The following is a 9,231-nucleotide window of genomic DNA, read 5'->3' on the forward strand; positions in this document are numbered from 1 at the left end:
CTACAGCTGCCGGTACTTCAGGCACCGGCGTGGGAGAGACATACCGGCGAAAGGAGAGAGCCCCCAAACCCAGAGCAGGTAGGTCTTAGGAACCCTGGGAGAGTCACCTTCCCTGGCCTCCCTTTTCCTCTGGTGTCATCTGGGAGGCACAGGGGAGAATCCCTGACAGGATTGTCTTGGGCAAACCACACGCCCTTGCGCCTCATTGTTCTTATTTGTAAAGGGAAGGGGTATGCAGTAGGTACCTCTGAAATGCTGTGGTTCTGAGGCTGATATGAGGCAGGAGAGACGAAGTCTCGCGAAGCCAAGCAATCTAGAAGCTTCTGGAAGTGGCTACGCTGCTCGCTCCCGACCAGTGGTTCTCGAACTTGAGGTGTATCAGAATTCCCTGGAGGGTTTGCTAAGGGGGGACTTAGCACTCCCAGAGTTGCCTTTCAGTAGCACTAGGGTAAGACCTGAGAATTCACCTTTCTAACAAGTTCCCAGGTGCTGCCCCTGCCGCTCGTCTGCGGCTCACCTGTCGAGCAAGCATCGCTGCTCTAGTCTACCTCCGCCCAGTGGAAGGAGGCTTCTGCGATGAAGGTCACCTAGGAGGAGCTTAGGAGTGCCCCCTTCAGGATGCGTACCTTTTCTTCCCACCTGCAGGGGGCAGCCTCGTTCTGCCTCAGCCTAGACGAAGGACCAGGATAACAAGGAAGGTAACTCCCGATTAAATACGCCCATTTCCTGAAAATTCTAGATAGACGCTAAAGTTACCCACGGGCCTGAGTCCGAGCCCTAGACAGGGGAGCTCTTTTACTCTGAGTTGTTCCCAGCCTGGGCTGGCGAGGGCTCTACTACCGAAAGTGGGCAGCTCTGCTGATGCCGGACTCCCGGGGCAGGGAGTGCGCTTCATTCGCCTGAAAGCTCACCCTGCTAGCAAAGTGCTGCCTCAGCGTCAGGGCCCAGGAAATGTTCCACGGAAGAACAAATTAATATTTGTTTGAAGATCTGTGCAAGAACTAGTGAGAGAGAAGGGCAGAAAATGATGGAATGAATTTTAAACATGGTCAGTCTAGCAGGAGACACTGACCACTGTTTCAGAAAACGAGAGCGTTTTCTGAAGCTGGGTGATTCTCCCTCGTGAAACAGCGCAGGGCCTCCCAAAAGCTGCCGCATTCGGCGGAGCAGAAGGCTGCAGGAGCAAAACCTGCCAGAAGGGGGCGCCTCGACATTTCCTCCTCGGAGTCAGCCCCAAGCAAGGCATCCGCCAGTCCTTCCATTATCTTAAAAAAAAAAAAAATTATACTGCAGGGTGCCTCAAACTTTTATTTAAAACAAGGTGAAAGTAAATAATCAATATAAAAAAAACCCCAAGCTGAACAAAAGCCTTCTATTTGTGCAGCAAACAGCCTATCAAGTCCAGAGGGAGGCAGTAACTGCCATTCAGAAGGAAGCTGCCTGGCCAATAGACTTGCCCAGTGTGGAGGAGGAAGACAATTTGGGGGCAAGGAAGAAGAAGCAGCAGAGGCTCTGACATGGGTAGAAGGTGTTTGGGGTGGGGAGAGAAGACTAGTCTGCTTGGAAAGGACTCCTCTTCCCTCTTCATCCTTCAGGCTGGGAGGTCTGATTAGGGCCTGAGGATGATCACAACAGTCAGAATATCTACCCTGGTGTGCTCAGTTTCCCACTACCGCAGATTTCTGCCCAAATTCCAGATATTTAGAACATATGAAAGTGGTATACGCCAGGCCCACTGTCAGTAGGAGAGGCCTCCTAGGTGGGTCTCTAAGGGTGGCTCTAGGCCTGTTCTGCCCCATTCCTACAGTCTCAGAGTTCCTCTAATGGCCATAGTGATCATGCCATGGGGCGAGATCTGCATGTAAGACCGGCCGTGGACGTGAGACAGAGCAACCTCACAGGATGCAGCTGGAGGTCAACTCACAACCAACCATTGCGGCAACAAGTGACCCTCGTTAGCAACATTATCTGTCCCCTGCACTTGTAGCAGGACACATCATGATGTGGCACTTTTCACTAAAGTGTTCCTCATGCTTTTTATCTCTCCTTTTTTGCAGAATGCTCCTCCTCCTATGTTGTTAGTCTGCTTTGGTGGTGTCATCATTCACAAAATCTCCTAAACAAGAAACTTTCTAGCTATTTATTTTTTATTTTTTTACTCTGTGCCACATTCAGCCAGCCAAGAAATCCTAATTATTCTATCTCTTAAATAATCTCTATCCTCTCTCCTCCACAGTCACTGGTTAGGATTCATCTGGATGGCTAGTCACCTCTGTTTTCTCTAATTCCATCCTCAGCACTGATTCCAATGCTCTGAAAGTCATATTTGATGATGAAGTTCTCTTGCTTAAAAACCATTGGTAGCCCCCTGAGGCCTACACAGGATGAGGACACATTGCTTTTGGGAACCAGGCTTGGTATAGCTAAACAAATGAGATGGGGACAATGATTGGGGGTAAGAGAGTTCCACTGAATTCCTTTCATGTAAGAGGCCACCCACTGTAATCCTGAAAGCCCCACTATGCCCTGGAGTTGAATCCCAATCAACACAAGGGATTGAACTTTGCATTTAAAATCTTTTGTTCCCATTATTCATGCCACCTTAGGCACGAAGGTTTCTCATTTCCTACCCTGCTCTCCTTATAGATTCCAAAAGCACTTGCATTGCTTCCCTAGGATCTACACAAGTGAGAAATGAAGTGCCACGTGGTCAGCCCTATGTAGTCCAGCAGACTGTCCCCCAGAGGGCCTTTCTGTAGTCGGGTGGGTACAAAATTCAAACTAAATTTTCCCTTCCAGTCCTGCCCAGCTTCTAGCTGGAGGAAAGAATGTGGTCTTAGAAGGAGAGAAATTTTCTCTTTTCACACAGGCCCTTGTCTTATACTCGCCTTAGAAAAAATACCACTTTTTCTGAATACTCACACACAAACGCTGCCTAGCTTCTTATAAAAACTGCTGCTTCTGTGTTTTTGTCCTGAATATCTGCATTTTGGGGGTGGTTGGCTCTGGCCACTGCATTTGACAAGAGCTGACAAGCAACCGCTTGTGGATGTCACGGATGCTGTGACTGGACTGTCTCGGGGATGAAGCGATGAGAAGCTGGTTTGGTGTTTATGTACCCAGGCAACCGTCATGTTTACTGGCTGGCTCTTTGGTTGGCTTCCAAACCAGCAGCACCGCACCCGTTAGCACTGGGCTGCATGCTGGTTACTGATGGGTTGCCCTGCCAGTTGTGAGGAATTATTACTTTTCACTTGAGCAATTGGTGGTTTCATTGGAGGAGCAGTTTTACAAACACACATCAGAGTTTCGCCTGACAAAATTCCTAAATGCCCAACGAGGCGGTGAAACCAAGGGGTGTGTCCTTGTCCCAATCAGACTGTCTGCTCCTCTGCTTGAGAGACTGATATATATTGGGCTTATCAACCCATTCGGATTTGTTGAGGTGTGTGTTTGGCATGGATCTAGGCTTCAGAAACCAGGGAGGGCAGGTATTATGGAGAGAGGTCGTACCAGAATCATATGTGCCTTTACAGAGGAAGGAAGGTTGCTCTCACCAGAAGGGTAGTGAGGTAATCAGCCTTCTAGGTCCCCAGTGATCACCACTTCCTAGTGTCTAGGACTTCATGTAATCTCCCCCCGCCCCGAGTGTGAGCTTGACCTAGTGACTTACTTCTAATGAGTAAAATATGACAAAAGTGATGGGATATCCTTTCTGACATTATTTTACCAAAGTCTGTGATCCCCCCTTTCCCTTGTGCACCCTGATGAAGCCAGCTGCCATGTTATAAGCTGCCTTATGGGAAGGCTTATGTTGCAAGGAACTGACGGTCACCTCTAGCCAAGAGCTGGCAAGGAACTGAGACTCTCAACCCAGTGGCCCACAAGGAATTGAGTCCTGCCAATGAAATGACCACTTGGGGGATGGTCTTGAGTGAGCTTGGGAGAGGACGCTTCCCCATCTGAGCCTTGAGTGAGGGCCACGCTGGCCATCTTCTTTTTTATTGGTCACACTTGCAGCATATGGCAGTTCCCGGGCCAGGGATTAAATCCTGAGTCGGAGCTGCAGCTGTGATCTATACCACAGCTGTGGCAATGCTGGATCCCTCACCCACTGTGCTGGGCCAGGTATTGAACCCGAACTTCCTGCAATTCCACAGCAACCGGAGCTGCTGCAGTTGGCTTCTTAACCCACTTTGCCACAGTGGGAATTCCCCTGGCCTGCTTCTGCAGCCTGTGAGAGGCCCTGAGCTGGACAATCCGGCTAAGCCACGCTCACATTCCTGACCCATAGAACCATGAGATCATCAATGTTCATTGCTTTAAGCTGCTAAGCTTTGGGGTAATTTGTTATACAGCAGTAGATGGAAAACTACTACAAGGAGGAAAGACATTGGACAGACAGAAAAAATACACAGATATCCAACACAGAATCTACAAGAACACAAAATAGCATCATTATTCTGGTTTCTGAATGTCCTAAGCTTTCCTTCTCGGACTTTTCCTGCCAGCTCTGTCCTCCTCCCTGACAGAATTTTTTCTTGCCCTTTTTTTTTTTTTTTCATATCCTTTATTTCTTTCCATTTTCTTTGCTTTTATAAAAGCTAGCGGGAAAGGGAAAGGAACAGGAAAGAGACATACACTGAGAAACTAGCAATTATGAGGGCCTACTGTGTGTCAAGCACTTTGCAGCCCACTTTCCATGACTGGTCTCATTTAATCATTTCCCCATATACAACCCAGCAATCCCACTCCTGAGCATATGTCCAGAGAGAACCATAATTTGAAAAGATACGTGCACCCCAGTGTTTACTGTAGCGCTATTTACAACAGCCAAGACATGGAAGCAACCTAAATGTCCATCGACAGAGGAATGGATAAAGAAGATATGGTTCAGGAGTTCCCTTTGTGGCTCAGTAGAAACGAATCTGACTAGCATCCATGAGGTTGCAGGTTCAATCCCTGGCCTCACTCAGTGGGTTGAGGATCCGGCGTTGCGACGAGCTATGGTGTAGGTTGTAGATGCAGCTCAGATCTGGCATGGCTGTGGCTGTGGCTGTGGCCAGCAGCTGCAGCTCCGATTCAAACCCTAGCCTGTGAACCTCCATATGCTGCGGGGGTGGCTCCCCCCAAAAAAGAAGCTGTGGTTCATATAGTTCATATATACAGTGGGATATTACTCAGCCATAAAAAAGAACAAAATAATGCCATTTACAGCAACACGAATGAACTTAGAGATTATCATACGAAGTGAAGTATGTCAGACAAATAAAGGCAAATATCATATGATATCACCTATATGTGAATCTAATGAAAATGATACAAAAGAACTTATTTTTAAGGCAGAAATAAACCCACATATTTTGAAATCAAACTTATGGTTACCAAAGGGGAAACCATGGGTGGGGTTATGATAAATTGGGAGGATGGGATTAACACATACACACTACTAAATATAACATAGATAATTAACAAAGACCTATTGTATAGTGTAGGGAGTTCTACTCAATGTTCTGTAATAAACTCCATGGGGAAAAAAGAATGGATATATGTATGTGTATAACTGATACGCTTTTCTGTATACCTGAAACTAATACAACATTTTAAATCAACTATATTCTAATAAAATATTTTTTTAAGGAAGTAGAAGGCAGATAAACTTAAAAAAAAATTTCCCCTAACCCTATGTGGCTGGTTTTATTAGTTCTATTCTGCAGATAAGAACATGGAATCATGAGCATTGACATAACTTTCTCAAGATCGCTTATCAGGGAAGTGGCAGTGATGGGCCACAAGCAAAACATGTTGGTTCCACCGTAGCACACTGCCTCCTGGCATGCAGGTAATTGCTTTTATCCAATAATAATAGGCCCACTTGTTCCTGCTGCTGGGGCATGGGGCTGAGTCCACCATTAGGCCTTCATTCAGAGAGGGCTGACCAGTTTGATTGTACGGCTTTCACAGAATCACTCTGTTCTTTTCTCTCGGTGCCAACAGATAAATTTCTAACCAGAACTGCTGCCAGCTAAACAAATCCCTTGGGGAAGGAATCCCTTCTTCACTCTCCAAGTCAAACTGCTTCTGTGTGAAACTAAGGGTTGAACGTGCCAGGGAGGACAAGGTGCCACCTGTTCCCAAGGGTGCCTATAACAACCCACCCCAGTGGAGGAGGCCAACCAGGAATTTCAGGGCCCAGAGAGGATGTCCTAGGCATCCTCATCAAGGAGCAGGAACCCTCAGCCTTGGCTTCTGCCACACTAGATGGGACATGTGATGGAGTAGAGGGGTTTACTGGCAGATATAACGTTATTCCTTCACCAGGATGGCACCAAATAGTCTCATCAGCTGAACAAGAGAAACCCAGAACAGAGACTAGACTGTAAGCCGTTTCAGAGAAAAACAACTTCCCTGAAATGCTGTTCTGTGCTGTGTGAGTCATAGCTGAACTGCCAAGGGAAGTGTTTTTACAACATCACAGAGGGGACAGTCATAGGCCTAAACCTTTAAAGGACTCATTTTTTTAAAGGTCAACTGCTTTTTCCCTGGAGGGGGTCCTTCTAATAGGGAGTATAGAAATGGATAATCAATCACGGTGACTTTGAGAGAGTGGCCTGAGAAGGGGGGGGAAAATACCTGGAACCAGCGTCTCCAAGACGTGCCTCCCTCCTCCCTGCAGTGCTGTGATCTAAGGATGCAGTGATGCTTAGCTCAAGTTTCCAGACCCTGGCTCTCATGATCCTTTTCAACTTAGAGTTGCATTTAAATATTAATCTGATTTATAGAGCCTAGAATCACATTTTAGCAGGGAGCCACTAATGTGGAAATGTATTACAAATTATTTTTCCTCTGTCTGCTTTTTTTTTTTTTTTGTCTTTTCGTGGCATATGGAGGTTCCCAGGCTAGGGGTCTAATCAGAGCTATAGCTGCCGGCCTACGCCACAGCCACAGCAATGTGGGATCCGAGCCGAGTCTGTGACCTATACCACAGCTCACCACAACGGTGGATCCTTAACCCACTAAGCGAGGCCAGGGATCGAACCTGCAACCTCATAGTTCCTAGTTGGATTCGTTTCTGCAGCACCACGACGGGAACTCCCATCTCCATCTGTATTTTCACTATTATGAATTAATTACCATAATCTTTTCATCATGACAAATGTGTGCTGTATTTGCACATGACCAGTGTAGAGAACATACTCAGTGTGTACCAGTAGCCTGATGAGGAAAAAAAAAAACTGGGGGCAGGAATTGGATATATGAGGTTTGAAGGCAGAACTGCCTCTACATTTCTAGACAAGTCACTCATTTTCAGTTTCCACCCTCTTTAAGGATTTCTACCAGGCTTGTCTTCCATCCCCACTGCCCCTGAATTCTCAGCTTTCTCTGTCTCTGCTCCTTGGACTGCTCCACTGCCCCCTCTCGGCTGGGACCAAGACCTGCTGAGGCCACATCTTCCCAATATTGTAACTGGTCCTGGAATGGATGAGACACTTTTTGCTCGGTGCCTGCATCTGGGTTGTTCTTGTCAGGCTCACTTTACTCCAAAAGTTGCTAATAACGAGACCCCTCATTGAACACTTAGTATATGCAAGACTTGTGCTAAGCTCTTTATGTGCTTTGTTTTCATTAATCCTTACAAGAAGCCTGTCCCTCTTGCCATCCTGCTTTATGAAACGTGGACACTGTGAAACAGAGAGGTTAGATAACATGCACAGAGTCACAAGTTCCGTAGTGGAGCTGGAATTTGAACCCAGTCAACCTGGCTCCAGAGCCTGTGCTCATCACCACCATGGTGTTGGTTGGTTCCAGATCTTAGCCCACATCCTGCAGGGTTCTTTGGGTCCTAGTTATTTGGGTCAGGTACAGCTGTATTGTGAGATAAGACAGGTATTCGATAAGTGCTAGTGAAGAATCTCTGCTGAACTTCAATTGGGGGTAAGGCACTGCTAACTCGCAAATCTGGGGCATGGGTTTTGGTGTGGAGATGAAGCACTCAATCTTTCATTGACTAAGAAGGGAAGATTTTGCTTGCAAGAATGGTAGCTCTGACCTGAGACAAAACTGTGTATCCCATTGTCTGGTCCTTCTTGAACCCTGTTCTGTTTTTTCTTCCACTTAGAAAGCTTTTCCTTCTCCTCCCCCCAGGATCTTCTCTGTGCTTCTGCACCCAGTACTGCACTCAGAAATAGGTCACATGCACCCCAGTGCATCTTCTATGTAAGCCTTATCTTCGGATTATCTAGGAGTGCACCATTCAACATTTCTTTAGCTGCCTGGTTCTGGAGAGGCCATGATGGGTCACCGTGTCCCCAACCTCACTGAGCTTATACTTGTGTAGTTGAAGGCTAACATGGGTTCTTATAATAGGGTAAAATGAAAAGGCGGACATATGAAGTGAGGTAGGATCTCAGGTTGATTCATAAAAGGCATTATTCTCTTCTGGGGTGATGGAAATATTATAAATCCTGATTGGAATATTTGCATAGGGAATATATATTTTCCAAACTCTTCAAATTGTGCAGACCCATACATTTCCCTGTGTGTCAATATTACCTAAATAAAACCGGGTTTTTGTTGTTGTTTTTGTATAAGAAATGAAAAAAGAAGCAGCTGTAAGCAGACACACAGTCATTCCCACGTGCTATTTGGTAAGTGGTCTCAAGAGCCATTTATTCAGCAACTATTTATTGACCACCTACTAAGTACTAAGACCATTCTAGAGAAGAGACAAAGGTCCCTGTCCTCATGGAGCTTATATTCTATGAGGAGAGGGAAATTCCCATTGGTCTCAGCAAGAGAATCTGGAAGCTCTCTTCTTAGACGGCCTAATGATTCATGAAGAAGGGGATTAGTGAAAAAGACTCAAAAAAAGAAAACAAGGAACAAAAAGTCCTGATATGCTTCCTAGCCTAGAGCTTCTCCTTCAGGTGGGGCCCAGAGGAAGAACCTACAAATCTTCCAGCCTCGGGGAGTTCCCGTCATGGCGCAGTGGTTAACGAATCCAACTAGGAACCATGAGGTTGCGGGTTCGGTCCCTGCCCTTGCTCAGTGGGTTAAGGATCCGGCATTGCCGTGAGCTGTGGTGTAGGTTGCAGACGCGGCTCGGATCCCGCGTTGCTGTGGCTCTGGCGTAGGCCGGTGGCTACAGCTCCGATTGGACCCCTAGCCTGGGAACCTCCATGTGCCGCAGGAGTGGCCCAAGAAATAGCAACAACAACAACAACAACAAAA

Source organism: Sus scrofa, chromosome 3, assembly GCF_054392235.1.
Source record: "Sus scrofa isolate SSC_HxYL_T2T_F1_AM1 chromosome 3, Sscrofa_HxYL_maternal_Yorkshire_Landrace_v2.0, whole genome shotgun sequence".
Classification (NCBI taxonomy): Eukaryota; Metazoa; Chordata; class Mammalia; order Artiodactyla; family Suidae; genus Sus; species Sus scrofa.